The sequence below is a fragment of the Sminthopsis crassicaudata genome, chromosome 1 (genome assembly GCF_048593235.1).
Source record: "Sminthopsis crassicaudata isolate SCR6 chromosome 1, ASM4859323v1, whole genome shotgun sequence".
Taxonomy (NCBI): Eukaryota; Metazoa; Chordata; class Mammalia; order Dasyuromorphia; family Dasyuridae; genus Sminthopsis; species Sminthopsis crassicaudata.
Window position 1 is genome coordinate 436,420,612 of NC_133617.1, and position 12,674 is coordinate 436,433,285.

At 35.3% G+C, this 12,674-nt stretch overlaps 1 long non-coding RNA gene across 1 annotated transcript in view; it reads right to left on the reverse strand.

The window, feature by feature from the left end:
* The window catches only part of LOC141550208 (uncharacterized), a 42,548-nt gene that overhangs the window by 28,847 nt on the left and 1,027 nt on the right, over nt 1-12,674 (reverse strand). The window lies entirely within an intron of this gene.

Consider the following 12,674-nt stretch of genomic DNA (forward strand, 5'->3'; position numbering starts at 1 on the left):
AGCCAACTCCAGTGCCTTAGGGGCTGCACAAGGAGGGGTATGCAGAAGATCTGAGATCCATATGATCTCCATCTCTCATGAAGACCTGTCAAAGGTCATAGATTGGGACTAATCAGTTTCCAATTTGGCAGGCAGAGTTTGGCAAAGGTCAGTACCTGCAGTGGACCATCAAATTCCTGAAATAAAAGTCAGAATTAAGGCAGAGAGTGAGACCTAAGGCTAACTGCTCCATTTGTTTCTGGTATAGCAGTAACATACAAAATACAAAGGGAACAATACCAAACAAAATCCATCTACCAAGGACTATAAAACTGCCTCAAGCACAAAATTCTAAAACAGGAATTGAAGCTGAAAATATGAATAAACTATAGAAAACACCAAACAAATGAGAAAAACCATTAGCTGTGAGGGGCCAGAACTACAAGTAAAATACCAGAAGAAAAAAGGACCCAGAATACTTGGATCAATTCACAACTCCATTGACAATGTCTTGTCCCAATTTTCCCAGATCTCTTTCAACATTTCTCATTTTATTTTACTGTCATATTAACCAATCTGATACTTGTGAGATGGTTCTTTAGAATTGTTTTAATTGGGGCAAGCTAGGTGGCGAAGTGGATAGAGCACCAGCCCTGAATTCAGAAGGACCTGATTTCAAATTTGACCTCAGACACTTAATACTTCCTAGCTGTGTGACCCTGGGCAAGTCACTTAACCCCAGCCTAAAAAAAAAAAAAATTAATTTTCATTTCTCTGTAATTAATGGTATTTTCAAACACTTTCCCTATGAATATAGCTTTGATTTCATTGCCTAACAGCTGCCTATTCATATCCTTTTGACCATGTGACTTGTATTTTTATAGATTTGACTCAGTTTCCTATATATTTGAGAAATGAGGCCTTTATTGGAGAAAATGTTCTCCCCAGTTTTTAATTTTCACTGCACTGATCTTATGTAAAACCTTTTAAATATAATTTAATCAAAATGATCCATTTTTGCCTTTTGTAATACTTCTTAGCTCTTGTTTGGCTCAATTCTTTTTTTTTTTTAACCCACTGACAGGTGATCAATGTTTGCTCCCCTAATTTGCTTATGATATTACTGTTTATGTCTTCATCATGTATCCAATTTGACTTTATCTTGGTATAAGCTATGAGTTGGTCTATACCTAGTTTCTGCCATAATATTTTCCAGTTTTCCCAGAAGATTTTGTCCCCAAAGCTTGGATCTTTGGGTTTATCAAATACTAAATTATTATAGTCATTTTCTATATTGTCTTTTATACTTAATCTAGGCACCATTCTATTTCTTAGCCAGTACCAGATAGTTTTGATGAATACCTTTTTGTAACAGATGAGACCTGCTAAGTCTAACCTACCTTCACATTTTTTCCATTGATTACTTTGATATTCTTGATTTTTTGTTCTTCCAGATAAATTTTGATTTTTTTCTACCTCCAAAAAATAATATTTTGGTAGCTGGATTGTATGGCATTGAATAAGTAGATTAATTTAGGTAGAATTGTTGTTTTTATTATATTGGCTCTGCCCAACCTTGAGCAATTTATTTTTTAAAAATTGTTCACATTTGACTTCATTTGTGTAAAAAGTGCTTATATAGTTCTGGTATTTGTATTGGCAAGTAGATTTCCAAGTATTTTATATTGTCAAGAGTTATCTTAAATGTAATTTCTCTTACTGCTGGACTTTGTTGGTGATATATGATACATAGAAATGTTGATGACTTATATGCACTTATATCATACAATTTTACTAAAATTGTTAATTTCAACTAGTTTTTAAAATTGATTCTCTTAAGTATACCATCATATCATCTGCAAAGAATGATAGCTTTGTTTCCTTGATACCTATTTCTATTTCTTCTCTTATTATTATAGCTAATGTTTCTAGTACAATATTTAATAATAGTGGTGATAATGGGTATCTTTGCTTCACTGGTGATCTTATGGGGAAATCTTCTACCTTATTTCCATTAAATATAATGCTTGTTGATATTTTAGATAGATATTTACCATTTTAAGGAGATTCCATTTGTTTCTATGTTCTCTAAGTGTTTGTTTTTTTAAATAAGAATGAATGTTTTATTTTGTCAAAGACTTTTTCTACATCCGTTGAGATAATCACATGATTTCTTTTGGTTATATTGTTTTTCTACTACTTAACCTGCCCTGCATTTCTAGTATAAATCCTACCTAGTCTTAGTATGTGAATCTTATGATATATTGCTGTAATCTCCCTGTTAGCATTTTATTTAAAATGTTTGCATCAGCTTTACAGAAACTGATTCGGTAATTTTCTTTCTCTGTTTTGGTGCTACCTGGTATTAATATCAGTACCATAGCTTATCAATCTACTTTGTCATGGGATTTACCTTAGGAAATTTATTGATAGTTTATTCAATTTATTTTTATAAGATGGGGCTATTTCCTTTACATAAACTCTATTTCCTTTTCTGTTAATCTAGGCAATTTATATTTTTGTAAATATTAATACATTTTGCTAAGATTGTCAGACTTACATATAATTGGACAAAATAGCTCCAAATAATTGCTTTAAACTTCCCCCCCCCCCAGGCAATTGGAGTTAAGTGACTTGTCCAGGGTCACACAGCTAGGAAGTGTTAAGTGTCTGAGGTCAAATTTGAACTCAGGTTTTCCTGACTTCAAGGCTGGTGCTCTATCTACTGTGACATCTAGCTGCTCCTTTGCTTTAATTTTTTAATTAGCAAAGGTGAATTCATCCTTTTTTAAGTTTGATATCATGAAGATTTATTCTGATTGAAGTGGATATCTTCAACATAGAGAAGATCTAATTCAGTTCCAGTTGATCAATGATGGACAGAAACAGCTACACCCAGAGAAGGAACACGGGGAATTGAGTGTAAACTGTTTGCACTATTATCTATCTACCCAGGTTACTTTTACCTTCAGAATCCAATTCTTATGGTGCAACAAGAAATTTGGTTTTACACACATATATTGTATCTAGGATATACTGTAACACTTTTAACATGTATGGGATTGCCTGTCATCTAGGGAAGGGGGTAGAGAGAGGGAAGGGAAAATTTGGAAAAGAAGTGAGTACAAGGGATAATGTTGTAAAAAAAATTACCCATGCATATGTACTATCAAAAAAAATTATAATTATAAAATTAATTTTTAAAACAAGTTTTATACCAGTAAATTGGTTTTCTTTGTTTCCTTTTTTTAATCAAATTTAAGCAATGGCCTGTGTTTTTTGCTGCTTCTTGTTTCTTACTTTTAATTTTATTAATCTCTGGTTTTTAATTCTTTTTTTTTAGTTCCATGCCCAATTCATTGATCTTTCTCTATTTTATTGATTTTCAATTTTAGAGATATAAAATTTCTCCTAAGTACTGTTTTGATTGCATTCCATAAATTTTGGTTTGTTGTCTCATTGTTGTATCTGTGATATATATATATATATATATATATATTTTTTTTTTCCATTTTATTGTAGCTTTTTATTGACAAAACATATGCGTGGGGAATTTTTCAATATTGACTCTTGCAAAAACTTTAGTTTCAACTTTTCCCCTCCTTCCCTCCACCCCCACACCTAGATGGCAGGTAGTCCCATACATGTTAAATATGTTAAAGTATATGTTATATATATATATGTATACATATTTATATGGTTATCTTGCTGCACAAGAAAAATCGGATTTAGAAAGAAGATAAAAATAATCTGAGAACTCAGGGCAAATCACTTATCCCTGTTGCCTCAGTTTCTCATCTGTAAAATGAGTTAGAGAGGAAATGGCAAAATACTTATTAAGTATCTTTGCCAAATAGTGTCATGATGAACTGGACACAAATGAAAAACAACAACAATCATATATTGCCACCATCACTTTTTTTTAAACCAAAAAATGGAAGGCATATTCCGTTCATTATTAAAATTTTGAAGTCATGATTGGTTACTGAATTGATAAGAGTCCTTAAATCATATATTGCTGTTTTCCTTTTAACCATTTTAGTTCAATGACTTTCTGGTTCTACTAATTTTTCTCTCCATGAGTTCATTCACAAATTTCCCAAATTTCTCTGAATCTTTTCATATTCATCATTTCTTATGGGTTAATTATACTACATTGTATTTACATATCACAATTTATTCAGCTATTCTCTTGAGAGGCATCCTGTTGTTCCCCTTTCCCACCAGTTCTTTGCTGCCACAAAAAAATGCTGCTATAAACATATTTCTGCATGTGGATCTTTTCAGTCTTTGATCAATTTGGCATATATGGTTAGGATTAGAGGGTATAAACAGTTTGGTTACTCAAGATAAAGTTTAATGTTGTTATCCAGAATGGCTGAGCCAGTTCATATGTACAACTGTGAATTAGTGTGCTTGACTTCCCACATTCTCTGCAATAAATTCCATAATAATATTTTTATTATTTTTTGCCATCTTCCTTAGTTTCTCTTTTCATGTGGCTGAATTGAGCTATAAGAAATCATACAACTGAGCTGAAAGAGTCTACTACAAATTTATGTTACCTAATCTCCACTTGGTTCTCACTGTAACAAAGCAAATCTTTTATTTTTCCCTGATCCTCTATCACACTTCTTATAAGAGCTGTTCTAAACATTCTTCTCTATCAAATCTCCTACTTCTCTACCTTTGATTCCCCTCATCTTCTTTAGCAGACTGGCCTTGAAGTCACTTATTCTCTCTTAACTTCAATCTCTCCCTATCTTCTGGTTCTTTTCTTCCTGTCTGAAACACACTCAAGTCTTTCCATTCTTAAAAAACCTTTATTGGTTCCTACCAGTTTCTCAAGCTATTGTGCTGTCTCTCCTCCCTTTTACAATCAAACTCCTAGAAAAAAGCTCTCAGCATTTCCTGTGCTCTCATTTACTTTTCAACTCTGCAATCTGGTTTCATCACTAAACTGTTCTTGCCAAAGTTAACAATGATATCTTAACTGCCAGTTCTGATGGCTTTTTTGCAATATTCATCCTACTTAATTTCTGCCAGTCAGTCAATAAACATACACTGAACACCTATTATGTTCCAGACCCTTTGCTAAGTGTCCTTGTCCTTGAGAAACTCAAATCTTAAGGGAAAGAAAACAATTCAAAATATACAGACAAATAAATTATATTTAATATAATAAGGTTTTTTTTTTTTTTTTTTTTTTTTTTTTTTTTTTTTTTGCTGAGGCAATTAGGGTTAAGTGACTTACTCAGGGTCACACAGCCAGCAAGTGTTAAGTGTCTGGGGGCAGATTTGAACTCAGGTCCTTTGACTTAAGGGCTTTATCCACTATACCAACTAGCTGCCCTTAAGTTGTTGTTTTTTGTGTTAAAGGGAAGGCATTAGAATAAAGAGGTTGCAAAAGACTTCTTATAGAATGCCCTGAAACATGTGTGGCTTGAATCATGCTAAAGAGAGATTGTTTTTAAAAATGTGGTTTTCTAAGTCAGATTTTATCTTCAAGGATCCTTATGTAAGATTTAATAGCCTGTTTCTGTTTGACTTTATCATCAATGCTTTTAAGACAAGATTTTGGTTGCGAATTAAAGGTAGCCAGAGCAGATAGAGGTGAAGATGACAAAATAAAACATTGCAGACACAAAGGACAGCCAGAGAATGATCAGAGTTTAAATATGGAGTATTTTGTTCATGCAACAAAAAAGAATGCTAGTATCACCAGATTGAAAAGAATATGTCAGAGAGTAAGGTGTAAGAAGATTGGAAATGTAGGAAGGGTGTAGATTATGAAGGGCTTTGAACACCAAACAGGATTTTATGTTTGACAACTAGATGCAACTGGGAGCTGCTAGAAAATTTTGTATTTGATATTAGAGAAAATTGGGAGCTGCTGGGAGTTTATTGAATTGGGGGCAGGGTTAACATGGTTGGATCTATAATTTAGGAAAATCACTTTGGTGATTGAATGGAAGACTGGATTAAAGGGGGAAGAGATTTTTTTTTTCTAAGCTTTTTAAGTTGCAGGCCCAATTCGTTAATCTTCTCTTTCTCTATTTTGTTCAAATAAGCCTCTAAAGATATAAAATTTCCCTTATTACCATTTTAACTGCATCCCACAGATTTTGGTATGATGTCTCATCATTGTCATTATCTTGGGTGAAATTATTGTTTCTATAATTTGCTGTTTCACCCAGTCATTCTTTAAGATGAGATTATTCAGTTTCCAATTACTTTTTGGTCTATTTATCCCTAACTTCTTACTGAATGTAGCTTTTATTGCATTGTGATCTGAGAAGAAGGCATTTATTATTTCTGCCTTCCTACATTTAATTTTGAGATCTTTATGTCCTAATATATGGTCAATTTTTGTATAGGATTCATGAACTGCTAAGAAGAAAGTATATTCTTTTCTATCGCCATTCAGTTTTCTCCAAAGGTCTATCATACCTAGTTTTTCTAATGTTCTATTTACTTTTTAAATTTCTTTCTTATTTGTTTTGTGGTTTGATTTGTCTAAATCTGAGAGTGCAAGGTTGAGATCTCCCACTATTATAGTTTTACTGTCTATTTCTTCTTGCAATTCTCTTAACTTTTCCTTTAGAAAGTTAGATGCTATACCACTTGGTGCATATATGTTTAGTATTGATATGGCTTCATTGTTTATGCTACCTTTTAGCAGGATATAGTTTCCTTCCTTATCTCTTTTAATTAGATCAACTTCTGCTTTTGCTCGATCTGAGATAAGGATTGCTACCCCTGCTTTTTTGGCTTTACCTGAAGCATAATAGATTCTGCTCCAACCTTTTACCTTTACTCTGATGTATTACCTTGCTTTAAGTGTGTTTCCTGTAAACAACATATTGTAGGGTTCTGATTTTTGATCCAGTCTGCTATCCGTCTCTGTTTGATGGGAGCGTTCATCCCATTCACATTTACAGTTAAAATTACTAATTCTGTATTTCCTGCCATCATATTATCCCCAGATTATGCTTTTTTCCCTTGACCCCCTGAACCCCTTCCCTGATATTTAATTTATAGACCCCACTTGTGACGAGCAGCCCTCCCTTTTTTTAGTATCCCTCCCCCCTCCTTCCAAGTCCCTTCCCTTATTCCCCTTTTCCTTTTCCCTTTTCCTCTCCCCCCTTTTAATGAGATAAGAGACAATTCTCTGAAAAACAAATATGTCAATTATTTACTCTTTGAGCCACTTCTGATGAGAGTAATATTCACACAATGTTTCTCCCTCTCTCTAAATTCCCTCAGATATGGTATATTTTCTATGCCTCTTCCTGGGATGTAGTTTCCCTCTTTTTATCACTCCTTCCCCTTTTTCTGATACTACACCCTTCCCTTTACTACACCCCCTTTTTTATATCAGTAAAATCAAATTATCCATGTGGACTTTCTATATATCCACAAGAAATACAGTTCTCAAGAGTTCTTTTTACCTTTTTCTGTTTCTCTTCAGTCTTGTGGATGTAGATCAAATTTTTTGTTTAAGTCTGGTTTTTTTCTTAGAAACATATGGAATTCCTCTATTTCATTGAATGACCATCTTCTTCCATGGAAAAAAATGCTAAACTTAGCTGGATAGTTTATTCTTAGTTGCAATCCTTGATCTTTTGCCTTTTGGAATATCAGGTTCCAGGCCCTTCGATCTTTTAATGTGGAGGCAGACAGATCTTGAGTGACCCTTATTGTGGCCCCTTGATATTTGAATTACTTTTTTCTAGCTGCTTGCAATATTCTTTCCTTTGTGTGGTAATTCTGCAGCTTAGCCACAATGTTCCGTGGAGTTCTTTTTTTAGGGTCTTTTTCAGAAGGTGTTCGATGAATTCTTTCCACACCTATTTTCCCTTCTGTTTCTATTATGTTTGGACATTTCTCTTTGATGATTTCCTGTAAAATAGAATCTAGGCTCTTTTTTTGGTCATAGTTTTCGGGAAGTCCAATGATCCTCAGATTATTTCTCCTAGATCTATTTTCCAGGTCTATAGATTTTCCCAGTAAGTATTTGACGTTATTCTCCAGCTTTTCAATTTTTTTTGTTTTATTTGACTGATTTTTGGGTTCTCAATGAATCATTCATTTCTATTTGCTCCATCCTGATTTTTAAGGAGTTATTTTCTTCATTCACAGTTTTTAGTTCTTTTTGTATATGCCCAATTGAGTTTTTAAATGAATTATTTTGCTCTATTGAATTTTTTTCCATTTCCCTAATTTTTTTTAGAGAATTATTTTCTTTTTCCAATTCAGAAATCCTATTTTCTTGAGACTTTTTTATCTTTTCCAATTCAGAAATCCTACTTTCTTGAGAATTTTTTATCTTTTCCAATTCAGAAATCCTACTTTCCTGTGATTTTTTAACCTTTTCTAATTCACAAATTTTGTTTCCCTGCATCTCCTGTAATTCTTTATTTTTTCCAACTCAAATTTCAGAACATTGTTATTCTTTATCATAGCTTCTCTTTCCTTTCCCCATTTTTCCTCAAACTCTCTTAACTTTTTAATAGTCTCTTCTAGGAGAGAGTTATGTGATGGGGGGCAGGTATCCTTCCCCTTTAGGCTGTTATCTGCTGACTCTCTGCTATTAACTTCCTCGGGGTTGGATATCCTCTCTTTCTCTGTGTAGAAGGAATCAATGTTTTTTTTTTTTTTTTGCTTTTTACTCATACTTAAAAAATCTTTTGGCATCTGTCCCTGGGGTAAGAAGTTTATTTGTTTATTTCTTTACCAGCTTCCTCCCAGACTGGATGGATGCAGCGGCTCCTGCACCTGAGCTAAGAGAGAGCTCTGGGAGAGAGTTCTCCTCCCCCTCCCTGGAAGTGCCTTGGAGGTGATTAGTACGGCTGCGCTTTGAGGGTGCTGTGTGTCCTAGCGACTTCCCTGAGGTTTAAGACTGAACAGTAAAGGCGACACAAAGCCCAGCCAATGCGTCCCATGGGTCGTGGATGTCAGCAGCTGACGTGAAAAGCCCCGTGCTCAAACTGGAAGTGTCTGCCCTGAAACTGCGGGCCCTATTTCAAAGGTTCTGCTTCTCTGGGACTTCCCCCGGCTGAGTTCCACAGCCTCCAGCCGAGCCATGCACTATGTGTTGCCTTGGGCTGTGTCCCCGCTTTTCAAGCTCTTAACTACCCCAAGGTGAAGATGGAGGCTTCACCTCTGTGCTGAGATCTGTTAGGTCACTTCCAGATTGGGGTAGTTCTAGTATCTGGCTTTATATTTTAAAGTGGCTTGATTTCTCTTCTGAACTGCTGTTTTATAAGCAGAGAAGAGCTAACACCTGTGCCAGATTCTTCTATCTCAGTGGCTTCTCTGATCCCAGAGTTCTCCCCAGCGCGATCAGCGCAATGTGCTAGCACCCAACCGTCTGTGCTGGCCTCTTTTTTTTTCCTCCCCTGGGAACCGACCTTTTCTGTTGAAACTCCAGATTCTCTTCAGCTGGTAAGTCGTGCTTCCAGTCCTTGTGGTTTCTATCAATCCAGCGTTATTTTTGAGGCTGATTTAACTAATTGGTATTGAGGGAAGAAGGGAGCTTCTCTGCCATCTTGGCTCCGCCTCTAAGGGGGAAGAGATTTGAGGCAGGCTTATGATTGGAATAATGGTATTAGAATGGAATGGAATGGAATAAAGGTAATATGGGCCTAGAGAAGAATGGCAATATAAGAAAGAAGGGAACTTATTGCAAAAATGTTGCAAAGATGAATTTGATAGGTTTTGGCAAGACTGGATAGGGAACATGAGAGATAGTGAGGAGTCCAGCATAACATTGCCAGCCTTAGGGAAATGGATGGTGGTGGATTCTCATAACTGAATGAGGGGATAGTGAAATTATGATTTCTTATCAATAAATTGATGATTTGTATACCTACCCACTCGGGTCAATCATGTAAAAATTTCTTGAGAGAAAAAGAGTTTGTAAATGGATATACAGCAAATAAGCCTAAAGAGCAGTCACACAGATAGGAAGAAACAGTGAAATCCCAAAAACCTAGAAAGAAGAGAGTATAAAGAAAAGGGGACATCAACATTTTCAAAGTATACAGAGAAGTTGAGGAGAATAAAGATTAAGAAAAAGCCATTGGATTTGGCAATTAAGAGTTCTCTAGTATCTTTGGAGAGAGCAGTTTTGGTGGAATGAGTGGAAGCCACGTTGTATGTGATTAAGAAGAAAGAGGAGCACCTATTAAAGATGGCCATTTCATTGTGTAGGTACAAAAGGTGAAAGAGATTTACGGTTAACTGGGATAGAAGGATCCAGCAAGTTGTTTTGTTTTTGTTTTTGTTTAGGATATGTAGTCATAGTCATGTTTGTAGACAATAGGGGAGGAGGCAGTAGATAGGGAAAGACTGAAAATAAGTGACAGAGGAGGTTATGATAAAAGAGGAAATATGTTGGAGGAGACATGATGAAATAGGGTTACTTGTACATGCAGAAGTTAGCCTTGGAAAAGAGACAAGGCTGAAGAAAGAAAAGACAAAAAGTATGTGATATAAGATAAGGAAGAAGGCAGATAGAGATCATGGGTAATGTCTCAATTTTTTTCTATAAAATATGAGGCAAAATTTTCAGTTGAACAGGTCCTAGGAAAGGACCCTCTGAGAGGGAAATGGAAGGCATGAAGAGTTTAAGGAGGGGTAAAAAAGTTTGCCATGATCAATGTGAAGAGTGGGATAATGCGTAAGGGAGGTATATAGAAGGATTACTGTAATATTCTCTTTAAAATGTAATATTCTCTTGTTGGGGTTTCCTTAGGGTCTCAGGATTCAGCCTTCCTTTCAGTTCAGTAATCACTAGTGCAGCCAGGGATTAATGTCCAAATCCTTTATTGTATCTTTCTAAGTCTTATCTTTGTCAATACTACAATGAAATGGACCTGACTCAATTTCCAAAGACACACTTAATACATATAACTTAATACAACTGGCTTTAAGAAATTATATAAGTTATAGAATAAGAAAAAAGAATAAAGAGCTTATGAAAGGAATTGCTGAATTCTCTGCATACTGACCTTCACCAAAGGTGATTTGTACATTAATTCCAGTTTGCTTATTGCGTTGGGCTTGAATCCTACATAATTCATGATACTCCAGAAGCCATATCAAGTTTTGCCCAGGTTCTAAACATGTCCTTGTTATGGATTTCCAATCACTGGGGGTTAAAATTCCATAAGCCAAATTATCTAGTAACATTTTAACATAAGACAATGTAGTCCTTTTTCAAATCTTTAATTTTTTTCCAGATCAAAAGGAGTGTATTTTCTCCTTTGTTTACCTGAAGAGTCAAGCTCTTCAATCATAGGGTATGCATTTATTAAATCAGATACATCCTGTCCTTCATTTTTGCCTACATCCTGTCCTTCATTTTTGCCTTAATCAGTGTAATTTGTAATCATAGGTTGTTTCATAAGTGGTGATAACTGTGTTACTGCTCTCCCCCTCCTCCTCCTCCCTCCACCCATGAAGGGTTACTTGAGGGAAGTAGGGCAGGGGATGGGGAATTCCCATCAGAATTGTACTTAACTCCATTCTTATCTAATTCTTCATCCTTTTCACCTAGTTTACTTGGATCCTCTCCCTCCTGCTCTTTCTTCTTTTTTCTTATTCTATAACTTATATAATTTCTTAAAGCCAGTTGTATTAAGTTATATGTATTAAGTGTGTCTTTGGAAATTGAGTCAGGTCCATTTCATTGTAGTATTGACAAAAGTTGCTCTCCTACTAATTTCCATTCCTCTAGATCCAATTCTTTTTTCCATAGAGAACCAAGGAGATGTGTACTGTACAGTTTCTAAAAGTTCAGTGATCTGCTTCCAAATTCTAATCAAACCTTGGCTTTTCATAAGTCTGACAATGCACTCTACACATTTTCCTTGAATTGAAAAAGAAGGCTGTTTTCTAGTCCCATTTTAGCTGAAGCACTAGTTTAGCGCTTTTACAAAGTTTCCTTGTCTATTTTTGTACTCACCCTAATTTCTGGGTTGAGGAGACTTTTCCGCTGAAATCATGTGCTCTAGATAACTCTCTAACCCTAAAAACTGTGAAGTTTATGAAATATAGGGTGTTTCCCCAAAGGGTATACCTTATACCAGTTTCCATTCTTATAGTAGGAGAAGCCTTAAGAATACACATTCAAGTTCCTTTGGGGGGTAGTAAAACCTGTAAGGAGGCTATTTCAGTGGTCCAGACAAAAGTGTTGAGGTTTTGTACCTGAAATAACTTCTGGGAAATGAAATGATGGCGTATATTGCAGAATTACAGAAAACGGCAATTGCTTAGATATGTAAAGTGAGGGGGACATCCCGGAAGTCTTCAAGATTAGGAACCTGGAATTCTAGGATGATGATTATGCCATTAACAGATTATAGGAAAGGGTCAGCTTTGGTCCGCAGATCACAAAAAATGCTCCTACTAAACAAAGATTGTACTCTATTAGGTTTCAAAGGAACCTAACACCAATTCAGTTCATGCTGCACTTAGCCAGTATGCCTCTCCATTCCTTCCTGTCCCCAATTTTAGAGGAAAATGCAATTACAACAGAGCCACAGTTCCAACATCAACATAAGGGAGAAGAAAAAACTAAATCTTTTTAGCATCCCAGAGATGAAAGAGTTGTGACAATATTAGAGAACAGGAGACTTGAAAACAGCATACAGAGTTGGAAAGGAATTTACTTTCAAGCATTTCTCCTA